Source organism: Trachypithecus francoisi, unplaced genomic scaffold, assembly GCF_009764315.1.
Source record: "Trachypithecus francoisi isolate TF-2019V2 unplaced genomic scaffold, Tfra_2.0 Lachesis_group5, whole genome shotgun sequence".
NCBI classification, from domain to species: domain Eukaryota; kingdom Metazoa; phylum Chordata; class Mammalia; order Primates; family Cercopithecidae; genus Trachypithecus; species Trachypithecus francoisi.
The window spans coordinates 89,245,648-89,261,919 of NW_022681470.1; the positions used below are offsets into that span (position 1 = coordinate 89,245,648).

The 16,272-nt window shown below is 39.6% G+C and overlaps 1 pseudogene; it reads right to left on the minus strand.

The window, feature by feature from the left end:
• Positions 1-16,272, minus strand: part of LOC117074108 — a 52,321-nt pseudogene continuing 36,049 nt past the window's right edge.

Here is a 16,272-nt window from a genome sequence, read left to right on the forward strand (position 1 = left end):
TCAAGCCACCAGGACAAAGCTCCCCCCACGGAATCTTCTCCAGAGCTCTTCTGCTGAAGAATCTGGCCTTCACAATGACAGGCTGGTTTGGGAACTTTTCCCTTCCCAGAACTCTGTAGTAGCCCGATGGCACCACATCAGTGATGGGAGCTGTTCCAGGCTTGCTTTTAGCAGCATTCACCTGTGTCTGCTTCCTGACCAAAGCCCACAATTTGTCAAGGCTGATAGCTGGGCAGAAGCTCAGGATCCTCTTTAGGTGGTAATGCCTCATACCAACTTTCCTAAAGTAACCTGGGTGACATTTGCTGAAGTCCATCCTATGGTGATGCATGCTGCCGGCATTGCCACGGCCTCCTGGGTGCTTTCAGTGCTTGCCGATGCGGCAGTGGCCGTGGCTCACTTGGCCCCAAAATTTCTGGGTCCTGTGGTGACTACATTTCCTCAGTCTGGATGGCTGTGTGGAAAAAGAAGCTTGGTGGTAAGCCCTAAGGAAGAAGGAGCAGGGGCAATGCTTGCCAGCCTGAGATGGGCCTGTAGGCCTGTGGGCCAAGGACCTGCCATCTGGAGCATTTGGCAAAGTTGAGGGGCCCGTGTGTCTTCGAGATCCGAATCCCAGGCTGAACAGGGCCCCGCCCCAGACCCACCTGAGCCGCACTGCCCTGCTGCCAGCCAGGTGCAGCCTGGAGGTCCCGATCAAGGTCGAGGGTGGGTGGCTGAGGGCAATGGGAGTAGAGCTTAGGGTTCCTGCTAACAAGGAAGTGGAGGCAAGAAAAGGATTCTAGTTTTCAACATTTGAAATTTTGGAGGACACAGACGTTCAGTCTATTACATTGTGAAATCCTGCTCTATTCCATGTTGACTCTAATGAAAAGCAATTCATCAGCAAAATAAATGCATCCATGACTCCATGGGGAGTCAGATTGGGCTGAAGAGAAGTCCTAGGGGCTTGGGGCCATTCATGAGTCACTGGCATTGGTAGGATAGAAAGACTATTCTGTCTAGTCCCTGACCTGCCTTTCATTGTATGGTTCTTTCTCTACTGCATCCACCCAGTCCTTCTGCCTCTTCTCCACCTTTCCTTTTCTTCAGTAGACTCTAATTTAGCTTGGGGAAGGCAACCCAGAAAGTTCCAACATTTTCAAACCTCTTTTCTAATTAGAAGGTAGAGTTAGTATATAAGAAGCTGCAGGTTTCAACTTGACAATATCTCTAGAACTGAGAACAAGGCCAAAAATGTCACACTCTGAAATTGACAGTAAAATAGATGAGATTATTCACTGTGATAATCTTCCCAGAAAATAACCCACCTAAGAAATTCTTGCTAAGTGTGCTGCTAAGACTTGGCTGTTTCCTAATCTCAGCCAGGGTCCAAGAATGCCTCCCTGTAAAGTAAAGCATTTGAAACGTAACTTGTGCATTAAACTAGTAATCTAGGAAATTATAAAGTGTTTGTCCTGGGGAAGTGTTCTAATGGGGGACGCTTTTAATGACTCTTAAGTGTAACTGCCTGTAATTGTTGGGGATGCTTTGTGTTTTTGTTTTTCTATCTCTCAGCATAACAAGTATTAGGAGAGAAGAACCAGGTTTATTTTACTGGTGTCTGGCAGCAAAGCCATGGATGAGTCACGGCTGGTGAAGGGTGGGAATTAGTGGTGTGTGTGTATAGGGCTGGCGGATGGTCATAGAAGTCTTATCCTTGGTAAAGTGATTTTAATCAGAAGCCCATAAACCTTGGTTGTGTGCAAAATGTGTGTGTATTTGTATGTACTTTTTCTGTAAAAAAGTGTCTGTAGCATTCAAAGGGGTCTCTGACCTCTAAAAAGTAAAACCCCTGCCCTGGTGATTGGAACATAGCTACTAGGGACAATGAAATAGAAGATAACCCAGGAAAGGCAAGGGAAGTGAGTGCCTCATAGGAAAGAAAGGATTCATTTTAGAGCTCACATTTATTGATTGTGCATGCAGAAGGCCTCTTTACATACATAAATAGGGTTCCTAATTTTATCACAAATATTGGGAGCCCAGCATGCAGTGGGAAGATGAACTGTGAGAAAACATCAAGGCAGAACAAATCCAACCTGGTGGATGCTGGATAAAAGTACAAAGGGTGATGAGAGGACTTGGAAAGAATATAGCGTGGGGAGAGAGAGAGAGAATGTGTGTGTGTGTGTGTGTGTGTGCACATGCACATGCACGCATGAATATGAGGTGGGAAAGATGAATATTAAGTTGTTCTACATATGTCAATATCCATGCTGAGTTTAGATTCCACAGATGCCCTGGGGTAGCCAACACTAAGGGAATGGTTCTGTAAAGCTGAGTTCTAGGAAGCTAACCAGACAATTAAGAAGGAATTCTTCTAAAGTTCTTTTCAATTGTAAGTTACAGAAACCAACTTTAGCTAAAGGACTTAAAGGATACTGGTCAATCATAAATCCTAAGGAAAGAACTAAACAAGGAAGTCTGGGGAGGCAAGAGATTGGACAGTTTGGGGACTTCCACAGCAGGTGACCAGCTGCAGTGACCTCCAGTTTCCAGATCTCTATATTTGGGTTTTAAATTAACAAGAGAGGAGTTAACTGTTGGGACTTGTCCCAGAGAAGGGGAAACCATGAGCCAAGGAATCACCTTGGTTGTTGACCAAAGTCATTATCATATTGGTTTAGAGCAGGTGTCCTATCTTGAAAAGTGTGTGAGACTAGTACCCAAGTCTTCTGATTGCCACTTACACGCAGCATGCTCTCAAGACATATTCTTAATTTCTTAATATTTTAAAAACTAATTAATAGGTTTTGGGTAGGAATAGAGTAGGGGACTGTCAGGCAAAGGGAACAAAAAAGTGCAGTGACCTTCAGGTAGGATGAACTTGGCATCCCAGAAATAGAAAAGGCTCTTGTGGCTAGAGAATTATCTGCAAGGAGTAAGGAGTAGCAGAAGGGTGTTCAGAGGCTTTATTGCATTATGGTGAAAAGTTCAGAGGTTTTTTTTGTTTGTTTGTTTATTTTCTTATGTGCATTCGAAAGCCACTGAAGAGATTTAAGCAGATATGAATTACATTTTCTGAAAAACACTCTGACTGCTCAATCGAGAATGGATTCTGTGAAGGCTTGAATAAGAGTGACAGTACTAGAGATGGTAAGAAGTGGGTTGATTCAGCATGCATTTTTGTATCTTGGAGAGAGAACTGGTAGAACTTGCTGATGGATTTGGTGTCAGGGAAAAGAAAAGGGAAATCCAAAGTGGGTGCTAGGCTTTTGGCTTGGGCAGCTAGATGGATGGTAATGTTCTTCACTGAACTATGAAGACTGATGGAAGGAGTAGTTTTAGGGAGGAAGACAGTTTGGAATCGATCATGTCAAGTGTGAGATGTCAGCAGTCTTAGGAAATCAGAGGGACAGTCAGATATACATTTGGGAATTACAAGATTATAAATGTTGCTTAAAGATAGGGGCCTGGATGAGATTGCTTGGGGGGCCTAAGACTGAGCTCTGGACACTGTAATATTAGATAATCTAGCTAGGCAGCAAAGGGCAAAGGAAACTGGGAAGTCAGTTAGGTCAGAGAAATGCTGTATTATTTTTAAAGTGTGGGGTTTTTTTGTTTGTTTGTTTGTTTTTTTGACAGAGTCTCACTCTGTTGCCCAGGCTGGAGTGGAGTGCAGTGATACCATTTTGGCTAACTTCAACCTTGACCTCATGGGCTCAAGCAGTCCTCCTGCCTCAGCCTCCCAAGTGGTTGAGACCACAGGTACATGCCGCCATGCCTGTCTAATTTTTATTTTTTGATTTTTTGTAAAGAGGAGGTCTCACTTTGTTGCCTAGGCTGGTATTGAACTCCTAGGCTCAAGCTATTCACCTGCTTCAGCCTCCCAAAATGTTAGGATTATGGGTGTGAGCCACTGCACCTGGCCAAAGTTTGGGCTCTTAATTTATAGTTCTTTATAGATGTTTGTAATTTCTCTATATGATACTTTATTTTGGACACTTGGGTTGTTTATGAATCTCTTCTCATATTAGTCTAGTAAATGTTACACACTTTGCAGCTCTAGATTTTTCCTTGTTTAAATCATTGGCAAAATCTCTCTAGTTTTCTCTTTCTGTGTGTTTGAGGAGCTGGGAACCATTCCCTGTTAACTGGGCATGGAAGGAAGCCCAAGTCTGCCAATAAGTCTCTTTTTGAGCCTGTAAATATTTCTATAAGGTCCATTAACTCTATTAAGTGGTCATAGATAAACCAGGTACTTATAGGCAACTCTAATAAATGACATGCAGCTTTGTAGGTTATTTGCAATACAATTTTAATTTTAGCAATCCTTTAGTTGTTAAATTAAAGCCTGCCTAACCTCTCTTGTAGTATTTTGCATTTGTCTGGGGTGTATCTCTTCATTGGCTTTTGGCATATGTGTTTAGTTTAAAGCAGTCCAAGCAAAACGTAAATAGAAAGGTAAGTCTACTAATTATATACGGCATATATATTTACACACACACACACACACACACACAGACAGCCATAAGAACTATGTCCATCTCTTTCTAATATAGCTAAGTAACTGTAACAGTCAGTTAGTCCACCTGAGGACCCAACTTTATTTTTTAAGTAAAAATAAAAATCTTACTTGTTATCAAAACAATATGTTCCTTGTAGTAAAACAGAAGCAAGCTTTTTAAATAGAAAATTTGGAACACAATAATCATAACTCCACCATCCAGGGATAACCACTGTTAATATCTAAGGCTGTATTCTTCCAGATCATTGTACATATACTGTAGAGTTTGGAGTCATACTATTCATTTTAATTTAAAATAAACAACAACAGCAAAAAACTTAGCAATGTATTGTGACTTTCTTTTTTTCTTTTCTTTTTTTTTTGGAGGCAGGATCTCATTCTGCCCCCAGGCTAGAGTGCAGTGGCACAATCATAGCTCACTGCAGCCTCAACCTCCTGGGCTCAGGTGCTCCTCCCAGCTCAGCATGTCAGGCAGCTGGGATTACAGGTGTGCACTACCACACCCCACGCCCAGCTAAGTTTTTTTTTTTTTTTTTTTTTTGAGAGATGGCATTTCACCATGTTAACCAGGTGGGTCTCACACTCCTGGGCTCAAGCAATCTGCCTGCCTCAGCTTCCCAAAGTGCTGGGATTACAGGAGTGAGTCACCACGCTCAGTCCTCCCCCTCCCCTCTTCCCCTCCCCCCACTTCCTCCTTTCCTCCTTTCTCTTTCCCTCTTTCTCTCTTTTTTTCTTTCTTTCAACAGAGTCTCACTCTGTAACTTAGGCTGGAGTGCAGTGGCCTGATTTCTGCTCACTGGAACCTCCACCTCCCAGGTTCAAGTGATTCTCCTGCCTCAGCCTCCTCAGTAGCTGAGATCACAGGTGTCCGCCACCACGCCCAGCTAATTTTTGTATTTTTAGTGGAGACGGGGTTTCACCATGTTGGCCAGGCTGGTCTCAAACTCCTGGCTTCAAGTGATCCACCTGCCTTGGCATCACAAAGTGTTGGGATTATAGGCGTGAGCCACTGTGCCCAACTGGGCCCCTATTTTTTAATAATAATAGATATCCTTCAAGACTTGCTTCAGACTTTAAATGACCGCCAAGAATTTCACAGTATGAATGTACAAATTTACCTATTTATCAGTGTTCGCATTGTTTCCATGTTTTTGTTTTTGTGTTCTGCTAGTGTATCAATAATGTCATCCTGGCTGGGTGTGGTGGCAAACTCTTGTAATCCCAGTCCTCTGGGAGGCTGAGGCAAGAGGATTGCTTGAGCTCAGAAGTTTGAGACCAGCCTGGGAAACATATGGCGATCTTATCTCTATTAAAAAACAAAAATTAGCCAGGCATAGTGGTGTGCACCTGTAGTTGCAGGTACTTGGGAGACTGAGGCAGGAGAATCAGTTGAGCCTGGGAGATAAGGCTGCAGTGAGCTATGATTGTACCACTGAACTCCAGTCTGGGTGACAGAGTGAGATAATGTTTCAAAAACAAACAAACAAACAAAAAAACAAAACAAAGGTATCCTTACAATTAAATCGTTGTTTACAGTATATTCCTATTTCCTTAGTCTAAACTTTGAGAAGTAGACTTGCTGAGGCAAAGAGTTCTGACACATACTGCCAAATTTTTCTACAGACTGAATGTATACTTCTACCAAAAATAAATGCCTTTGTTAACACTGGGTCTCAAAAACAATTTCAAAAATGTTTCTCAAATCAATAGGGAAAATGGTGTCTCATCAGTGGTTTAATTTGTATTTATTTGATTACTTGTGAGGTTGAATGTTTTTGTCTTACACTTGTTAGCTATCGGCATTTCTAATTTAATGACTTGCTTTTCTATATCCTGTACTCAATATTCTCTGAAGATGCTTGTTGTTGATTTGCAGGGACCAGTGTCTCTATAAATGGATATTGAGTCTATGTGTTTTAAATAATTTTTCTCGTCTGCCATTGGCATTTTATTTTTTGATCTGAAATGGTTAAAAAATATATGTAATTTAGGCCAGTTTTTCTTTTTATGATTTCTCTGTTGCTATTTTTAAAATGTTGTTATTATAGACATTATTTTTTGATACATATTTGTATGTATTTATAGGGTACAAGTGCTATTTTGATACATGCATGGAATGTGTAGTGATCAAGTCAGGGCATTTAGGATATTCACCACCTCAAACATTTGTCATTTCTTTGCATTGGGAACATTTCACGTCTTCTCTCCCAGCTATTTTGAAATATACAATATATTGTTGTTAACTATAGTCACCCCGCTCTGCTATCAAACATTACAGCTTTTTCCTTTCATCTAAGTGTTTGTACTCATTAATGAACCTCTCTTCATCCCCCGCATCCACACACACACCCTTCCCAGCCTCTGGTATCTGTCATTCTATTCTCGAACTCCATGCGATCAAATTTTTTAGCTCTTACATATGAGTGATTTGTCTTTTTGTGCTTGGTTTATTTCACTCAACATAATGACCTCTAGTTCCATCCATGTTGCTGCAAATAATAGGATTTCATCCCCTTTTTCTGGCCAAATAGTATTCCATTGTGTATATATACATTTTCTTTATCCATTTCCCCTTGATGGACACAGTTTGCTTCCATATCTATGCTATTGTGAATAGTGCTGCATTAAACATAGGAGTGCAGATACCCCTTTGATATACTGCTTTCCTTTCCTTTGGATAAATACTCGCTAGTGGAATTGCTGGATTGCATGGTAGGTCTACTTTAAGTTTTTGAGAAATCTTCATACTCTTATCTGTAGTGGCTATGCTAATTTACATTTCCGCCAACAGTGTATAGCAGTTCCCCTTCTCCACATCTTGTCAGCATTTGTTTTTTTCCCCTGATAATAGCTATTCTAACTGGGATAGGGTGATATCTCATTGTGGTTTTGACTTGCATTTCCCTGATTAGTGGTGTTAAGCATTTTAAAAATATATTTATTGTGTATATGTATGTCTCCTTTTGAGAAATGTCTTTTCAGATTCTTTGCCCACTTTTAATATAATTATTTGCTTTTTGGTATTGAGTTGAGTTCCTTGTATATTTTAGATATTAGTCCTTGTCACATGAATAGTTTGGAAATATTTTCTCTCATTCAACAGGTTGTTGTTATTTTTAAGAAAGCATTTCCCAACTTGAAATTATATAAATACTTACCTATATATATATTTTCTACTGCTTGTTTAGTTCCATTTTTTACTTTAAATCATTACCCTGTAGACGTTATTTGGTGTGATACAAGAAGTAGAAATTTAATTTAATTTATTTCAAATGATTCACTATTCAAAGATTAATCAATTTTTTATACCATTTCACATTTCTTCTCTGTATTTGCAGATTAATTATAAAGGAAAGCACTGATCAACAGTTGCATGCTGGAGGCCCATGGCCATATCTAGCCTATGAATATATTTAGTTCAGAATATTTTTGAATTAGTTATCTGCATCTAAAAATCAGAAAGTTTTATACAAGAATCTGTTTTTACAAATTCTCCTTAAAAATCAGAATACTGGCAACTCTAGACTCACAGTCTCCCTTGACAAAAATGTGCAGGAGCTGGGAAGCAGTTGCTTTCTGTCATCAGGAAAGGTCCCCACCAGTGTGCTTTATTCATTTTTGTTGTCTGCCTGATCCCTGGAGGCATTTGAGGATGCAACCACTGCTATTAAGTTTTGTATATTTATTTTGCAATTGGACACATTACACGAATTCTCTAATTAGTACTAACCATTTTGTGGCTAATTTTCTTGGGTTTTCAAGTAATTATATCATCATGCAAAAAATTATAATTTTGTCTTCTCTTTTCAAAATATATACTTTCTAATACTTTCTTCTCGCCTTATTACAGTTGCCTAAAAATTTCTCACATTTTGAATAATGGTTATGACTGTTAATTTTAACTTTAATTTTTAGCGTGACGAGATTGAGAGGTGCCTAAATGGTTGGTTTGTTTCTGGGTGTGTCTGTTTCCAGGAGAGATTGGTGGGTGAGTCAGTGGACTGAGAGAAGACAACTTGCCCTTGTTGGGGGCAGGCGTTGTCCAACTGGTTGGGGGCCTGGTTGGAACAAACAGGAGAAAGACAGGAGATTCTCTGTCTCTGCTGTCTTTCTTCTGGAGTGGGAGGCTTTTCCTCCTCTTGCCCTTGGACATCAAGCTCTAGGTTCTTTGGCTTTTGGACTCTGGGACTTGCACCAGGGACCTCCCAGGGCTCTCAGGTCTTTGGCCCCAGACTGGGGGCTGCACGGTCAGCTTCCCTGGTTCTGAGTTCCCTGGTTCTCTTTAGCTTACAGGTGCTGGTCATGAGACTTTGCCTCTGTGGTCATGTGAGCAGCCAATTCCCTCATAAATCCCCTCTCATCTCTCCTACTGGCTCTGTCTCTCTGAAGAACCTTGACTAACACCATGGTCGTAATAGCAAACATCTTTATACGGTACCTAATTTTAATGGGAATGCCCCCTGTGCTTGACTTTTAGGTATGAAGTAAGCATTTTTTTTATTGTGTCAAGGAAGTATATTTTTTATAGTTCTCTCATGTTCTGATTTTGTACTAATATCAGTAATATATGTGGAATTTGATCAGACCAAATGACTTTTCAATATCTATTGATATTATCCTGTGACTTCTCTAAATTTAATACATTATAATAAGAGATTTTTCTAAGGGTTCATATGCTTCACATAGTTTAAGCCATGTATGTATTTTTATTATGAATCCTACCAATATCTAACACTACCTAATAAGCCCTAATAATATGCTTCTTAATCTAATTTGCCTTTAAAAGGCAGTTAGGAAATTTTTATCTGTTTTCATAAATGAGATTTGTCTATTGTAATTGTTCTTTCTCTTTTTGGTGCTTTGTCATTTTTTTCTTATTAGAAAATGTCTTTTCAACACAACTAAAGCAGCAGCTCAAGATTTTTTTCTTAAAATATACTTCATTTAATATCTCTACTGCTGACCATACTTAATTCTTTAATTGCATTTACTGGTACTTTTAAAAATTCTCTAAAAAGTTAATTTTTCATTTACATATTGTGATGGTTAATTAAAATTAATGCATAAATGCATCAACCTGACTTGGCTAAGGGATGCCCAGATAGCTGGTAAAACATTTCTGGATGTGTCTGTGAGGTTATTTTCAGAAGAGAGTAGCATTTGAATCAGTAGACTGAGTCAAGAAGACCACTCCACCAGTGTGAGAGATGTCATCCAATCTGTTGAGGGTCTGAATGGAACAAGAAGGTGGAAGAAGGGTGAATTTGTTCTCTCTTCTTTTTTCTTAATTTATTTTTTATCTTAAAATTTTTTTCCCACCCAGCTGCACACTGATGTTCTCTCTTCTTGAGCTGGGACATCCAACTTCTGCCCTCAGACATCAGCTCTCCTGATTCTCTGGAGTTTGGGCCTGGACTGGAACTATACTGCTGGCTCTTCTGAGCCTCCAGCTTGCAGGGATCAGATTGTGGGACTTTGCAGCCTTCGTAATCCCATGAGCCAATCCCTCATAATACATCTCTTTCTGTATATCTCTCTCTATATATACCTTTTTGGTTCTATGTCTCTGGAGATCCCCGATTAATACATATTATTTTCTTTTCTACTTTTTTCTTTTCTTTTCTTTTTTTTTTTTTTTACAATTTTGATGTGAAGCATATTATACATACAAAATAAGAGTAAAACATGCATGTGTACAGTTTAAAGGATGATAATAAAATAAACACCCATATAGTCATCACTTAGCTTAAGACATAGAACATCATCAATGCCTAGAAATTGTTTTCCAATTGCATTTTTCTTCTTCCTCACACAAAACCATTATCCTGAGTTTCGAGTTAAAATATCCTTGCTTTTTACTGATAGTTTCGCCTCTTAATGTATCCTTTAACAATATGTTGTTTAGTTTGGCTGTTTTTGGTCTTCACATATGCAGCTACTCCTTGATTTATGATGGGATTACATCCTGATAAACCCAAACCTAATGTAAGTTAAAAATCAGATGGGTTTATCAGGAGTGTACTGAATGCATATTGCTTTTGCACCATGGTAAAATCAAAAAATTGTGACTAAGGGACCATCTATATAGAATCATATGGCATATATATTTTTATGATACCCTTTTTGCCCAATATTATGTGTATGTGAGCCATCCATGCTGACGTATGCAGCTGAGGCGCACTTATTTACACTGCTGTATATATTCCATTACACACATTTATTATCTCTTCTGCCTTTGAGTGACATTTTTGCATTTAAGGTTGCTAAGGAGAAATCTGCTATTTCTCAGTGTAAATGGCCTGTTCTGTTTTGTTTTCAGCCTGGATGGTTATAGGCCTTTTTTCTTTAACTTTGATAGTCAATGTTTGCTAGAATAAATCCAGATACATTTTATTAAGTTTGTCTGGCACTCCTCATATTGGCCCCATTATTTCTATATGTGGTCATTTTTCTCCATTTTCTCATCCTTACAATGGAAGGCTTATGCCTCTCCAGCATGGGAATGGGTAAGTGTTCTCTCAGAGATGTCCCTGTGAAAGCCTTTCAGTCTTGGCACAGGAAATAAGTTTATATTTTCTTGACCTTAACCATCTTAAAAGTGTCATGGTGTATGAGGAGTGAGAAGAGACGTGGCCGGCCCGACGCGGTGGCTCAGGCCTCTAATCTCAGCACTTTGGGAGGCCGAGGCGGGTGGATCACGAGGTCAGGAGATCGAGACCGTCCTGGCTAACACGGTGAAACCCCATCTTTACTAATACAAAAACTTAGCCAGATGTGGTGGCGGGCACCTGTAGTCCCAGGTACTCGGTAGGCTGAGGCAGGAGAATGGTGTGCACCCGGCAGGCGGAGCTTGCAGTGAGCTGAGATTGCGCCACTGAACTCCAGCCTGGGTGACAGAGCGAGACTCGGTTTCGGAAAAAACAAAACAACAACAACAATAAAAATCAGAAGAGACGTGACCATAGGTAGGCAGCCTCATCTCTGCCTGAAGGGCTTCTCCTGGGATTGTCACAGCAGCTGAAGCCCACCGGGGCAGGCAGCAGTACCCCTCCAGCCAGCATGGCAGCCCTCCCCAAGAACAAACCTCATCAGTACCTCTGCTCCATTCTCCATGCCTTCTGTGCTGTGAACAAGCCTTGAGCATGCCTGGGACCACCCGGCCCTCCTTGAGAGCTCCAGTACCTGTTTCCTTCTCAAGGTGGTGGTGGAGTTTGAATTTGGCACTGTCCTCAACGAAATGACAGTCTTATGTTCATCACTCATCTCTGGTACCGTCACACCAAGGAGTGGATTGTTTGTCCTCTTCTTTTGTGTAGGTCATTTCAGCTGCAAATTAGGAAGGGAGAGTGTTAAATTCATTGGCTCAGATCGTCATGCTGAATTGGAAACACTGGCTGTTCCACTTGTATTGACTCTCAAGTTGAAAAGTGGGCCTTTTGTGCATTCAGGATGTCTCCCAGAGCCTAGTGAGGAGGGTAGAGATGGATAGGCAACTTCTTTTTTCCAATCCATACTTGAGAAAATTTCAGCTGCATCAGCAGTTTACAAGGGAAACTACCTGAATGCCACCTGGGATTTATAGACACCTGGGGGATAAGCATTTGTTTCTAATGTGGAATAAGATAATCTTTTCCTCCTAGCCTCTGGACAATAGAAAGGGAGTCTGACCATTTGCCAAACACATTGTGGAAGGGGAAAGTACATAGAACTGGAGATTGGACAATGTCCTTAGTATTCTTCCTTTACAGAAATTCTGTGACTAGTGTTTTCTTTGACTAGAGATGAAGGGCTCCATCTCTCTAATCTTGAAGTCCTGAGATATGTGCCTGCTTGTTCAATGTCACCTAAGGCTTTTTAGTCAGTGTTGAAGGATGGGGCTGTCTTATGATCACACAGATATGTTTTATTGTCTTAAGGGCCTGACAAATCAGGGATACCTTCTAGTTAAATTCCTCTTTAAGGGCCTGAAGTCTCCTTAGTACTCAGCATGCAGTTCAGATGTTTCCCTTTCTCCTGGGAAACAAATAGGATTCTCAAATTGTGACTTTGTTAATTGTTCTGAAGCAAATTGCATTAAAATTTATATGCACCTTTCCAAGAGAAGATAAATTATACATATTACAAGAAGGAGAAGAAAAGACACAGTGATTATGAAATTCCTCAGAGAAAGGCTCTTTGTTCTTTGCGTGCCGCATAATGTATCTGTCAGAGCAGACCTGTCCATTCAGCAGGTCTAAGATGGCAGTGAGTTATGATTGGAGGATTCAAGCTTATCCTCCTCATTATTGGGAATAGAATCAAAAGATCAGAATACTTCCCCTTGGAGAGTTATCCAAGGCAGGGGCTTGGCTGTGGTCTATGGGTCTTTAACTTGAGGACGGGCAAGATAGGGTAGGGAACGTGGTCTTAGATTTCTCAGATATTTGAAAATAACTTTATCTTCAGTCAAAATCTGGAAACTGTACACATTACAATCAAGTGTTTCTTGGACTTTCTAGGGTAGAGGAAAAATGGGACAATAAAATAACTCTTTTATTCTTTTATGTCTGTTGGAGTCTTGAATATCATTTAGCCCTGATATCATTCAGTTGGGTCCAACCTGAGAAGGAGAACATCTCTGATTTGATAAGCTTCTAAAGTAGTGTACATGTTGCATTTTGATCACAATAAGACAGATTATACAGAGTGCTATGAGACAGAGACAGGCCAAAAGAACGTCACTCTCTTTTTATTTCCTTTTTCTTCTTACATAAAAGGCTGGGCAATATTCAGGCATTGCCCATGCTACTCCTGACCCTGTGCAATTGTCCAGAAGGTCCCTGAGCCCAGAGCTGGGTGCAGGCTGTGCCTACAGCAGTCCTTGGGGGTAACTAGTAGCCTGTGGGGGAGGGGGACTATTCTGACCTCCTTTTACAACTTTCCCAAGGGCAGGCAATCTGGATCAATGGAGTTAGCTAGTCATAACTTCCTCAGTTATTTTATAATTCTGTGCCTCAGTTTCCTCTTCTCTAAAATGATAAAAATAGAATGTACTTTTTAGAGATATGAAAATTAAATGAGGTAAAGCTGTTAGGAGAGTTTCAGGGCTAGAGTAAGTGCTTAATCAATAATTATTTGTGACATTATTATTACCTTATTTGGATCATTGAGGAGTAAATTTCTCCCTATTCTTGAGTAGAAATGCTTAATAATCAATTTGGTTTCTAAGTGAAGATGAGCTTTTAGTGGGAAATTTACAGATATCTTATGCCTCCCCTTCTTGCCTGTACAAAACCTATTTTCTTGGTGGGACACCGAGAGCCTTATAAACTTTGCTTACGCACAATAGAGAATATTCACAAAGTCTCTTAATCTCATCCAACTCCCATGAGAAGGAACACTGTTACATAGTGATGACAGTGGATCTCAACTTCATCATGAATTCTTCCCAAGAGACTCCTGAAACATTTATTTTATAGCAAAGATGCCTTCTAGCAAGATTGACTATAAAAAGAATTCTCTCTCTCATTGACTTGTTTTATAAAATCAAAGATATGATCTCATGGAAGAAAATCTCCCAGTTGATTTGACAAAAATGCTTAGTTAAGGAATGAGTAGATGATGTGTTTGTTTTATTCCACAACTAAGTTGTAAGGTCTGAAAGGGAAGGGAGCTAGATTCCTATTTTTGTAGATTACAAAGATTCAGTACATCGGACTGGCGTGGTGGCTCATGCCTGTAATCCCAGCTCCTTGGGAGGTCAAAGTGGAAAGATTGCTTGAGCCCAGGAGTTTGAGGCTGCAGTGAGCTGTGATCACGCCATTGCACTCCAGCCTGGGGCACAGAGCAAGACCTTGTCTCTAAAACAAAACAAAACAAAACTAAACAAGAATAGATTTAGTACAGGACCCTAAAATGTGCTGGATACAGTAAATGTTGACATGGGCTGACCAGGTCCGAATAGTAGAAACAATATTTTTGAAACTTTAAGAAGAAGATTCATGTATGAAAAGATAAAAATAGACGTGCCTAGATGTGGAAGTGAAGAGAGTAGCCACACTCATTTGACTCTGCCTTTCCTAGAGGGCCCTGAGGGTGTCCTTTAGCGCTTTGAGGGCCTCTGAGAGGGCCTGACCCTGTTTGATTGAAGATGAGGCTCCCGAGACAAAGTGACTTAACCAAGTCTATACCAAGTTATTTATGGTAAAATCAGGACTAGGACTCAGGCCTTTAACTGAACTTGGAGATTCCAATATCTCCCTTCTGCTTTCTCTGTATGAAAGGAATTTTTCTGCTTTCTCTGTATGAAAGGAATTTTTCTTATTTTGATTTACACCTGAGACTAGTATAATTCCACATCAACCAGCTCCAATTATATTTCCTGTGAAAGGAAGTTGGATGCAATATCACAATTGACCAATAGATGTCACTATATGCCATATTATTTGTGCTTGTGGCCGCCTGCCTGAATTTTGCTTGAATTTCTTAATTGGGGTGGGGTCTGCAGACTTCTGGGAATCACTGGATCTCTTTGGGAGACGCAAAAGAACTATGAGAATTTTAAAAATTGCGTTTTAAGCTTGATAAAAGTTTTATCAAATCAAGAATTATTCGACCTGCTATAAAGGCAAAACTGTTACTTGAAACCTTTTTTAATAGGAAAAAAGGGATGTTTTTCAAGTTGAGCTCCCTGGATGAGAAGTGGAGTTAGTGGGGCTAGGGGAGCCCCTAACTTCTATTCAACTGGCAAAACCTCCCCTTCCACTTCACAGGAGTCTGAGGGATTGAAGGGCATGAGATTTGACAGAACTGGGTCTGAGTCCTGGTTCATTCATTAGCTGTGTGATCTTGAGTATGTTATTTAAACTCTCCTAGCCCCGCTTTCCTCAGCTGTAACATAATGACACTGATCATATGGTGTTGTAAGGATGAAATGAGACAATATGTGAAAACATAAAGATTAACCGTCATTATTAACTATGACCATTTCACTTTACGAAGGCATTTTTATAACTAAAAATGTTTGGAAAGTACTGACTAGTCAAAGTTTTCATTTTAAAAATGGGACTTAAGAGGCCAAGTGATTTGGTTCTCTGATCATGTTTTACAATTTCATAATACAAGTATTTATGTAAAACAAGACATGCCTGTTCTAAATCTTTTACAGGTGTGTCCCTCCTGACTTGGGGAAATGTGATATGTCCCTATTCAAATTTATCAAACTGATGAAATACAAAACAACCCTTCACTTTGTAATTTAACAGGCTAAATAATCCAGTTTATTTGAAACTTTTATCTTTATTTTTTCTGTTTACAAAAGTATTCTAGAATAAGTGTGTAAAATTTCAGCATATGATGTGTTTAAGTGATGATTTGATTGATGTAGTTAAAATATAATTTAGTAATTAAATATGGATGTTTTCATAACTTTCATCCACAGAGTTTTAATGTTTTGATTTAGTTGATTCATTTATTAGGCAAATATTTTCATTGGGAACATTCATATTCACCAAATACATGTATAGGCTGCCAAGTGAAGGCTTTAATGGAATGGGAATTCATGAATACTTGGCCTTATGATGTCAGTTGCTCTGATAAATTGTTAGCTGAAGAATAATTCAAAGTGTTGTAAGTCTATCCTCATTTATAATGTAAATTTAGTTTTACCTTTCTATTGACATCCACCTGTACCCTACAATTTAATTTCTGTTTCCCCAAATTCCTAAGGTTTCCAGATAGTTGTTGTTAAGGAAATGCAATTTTATGACAATAGAATCCCGTTGCAA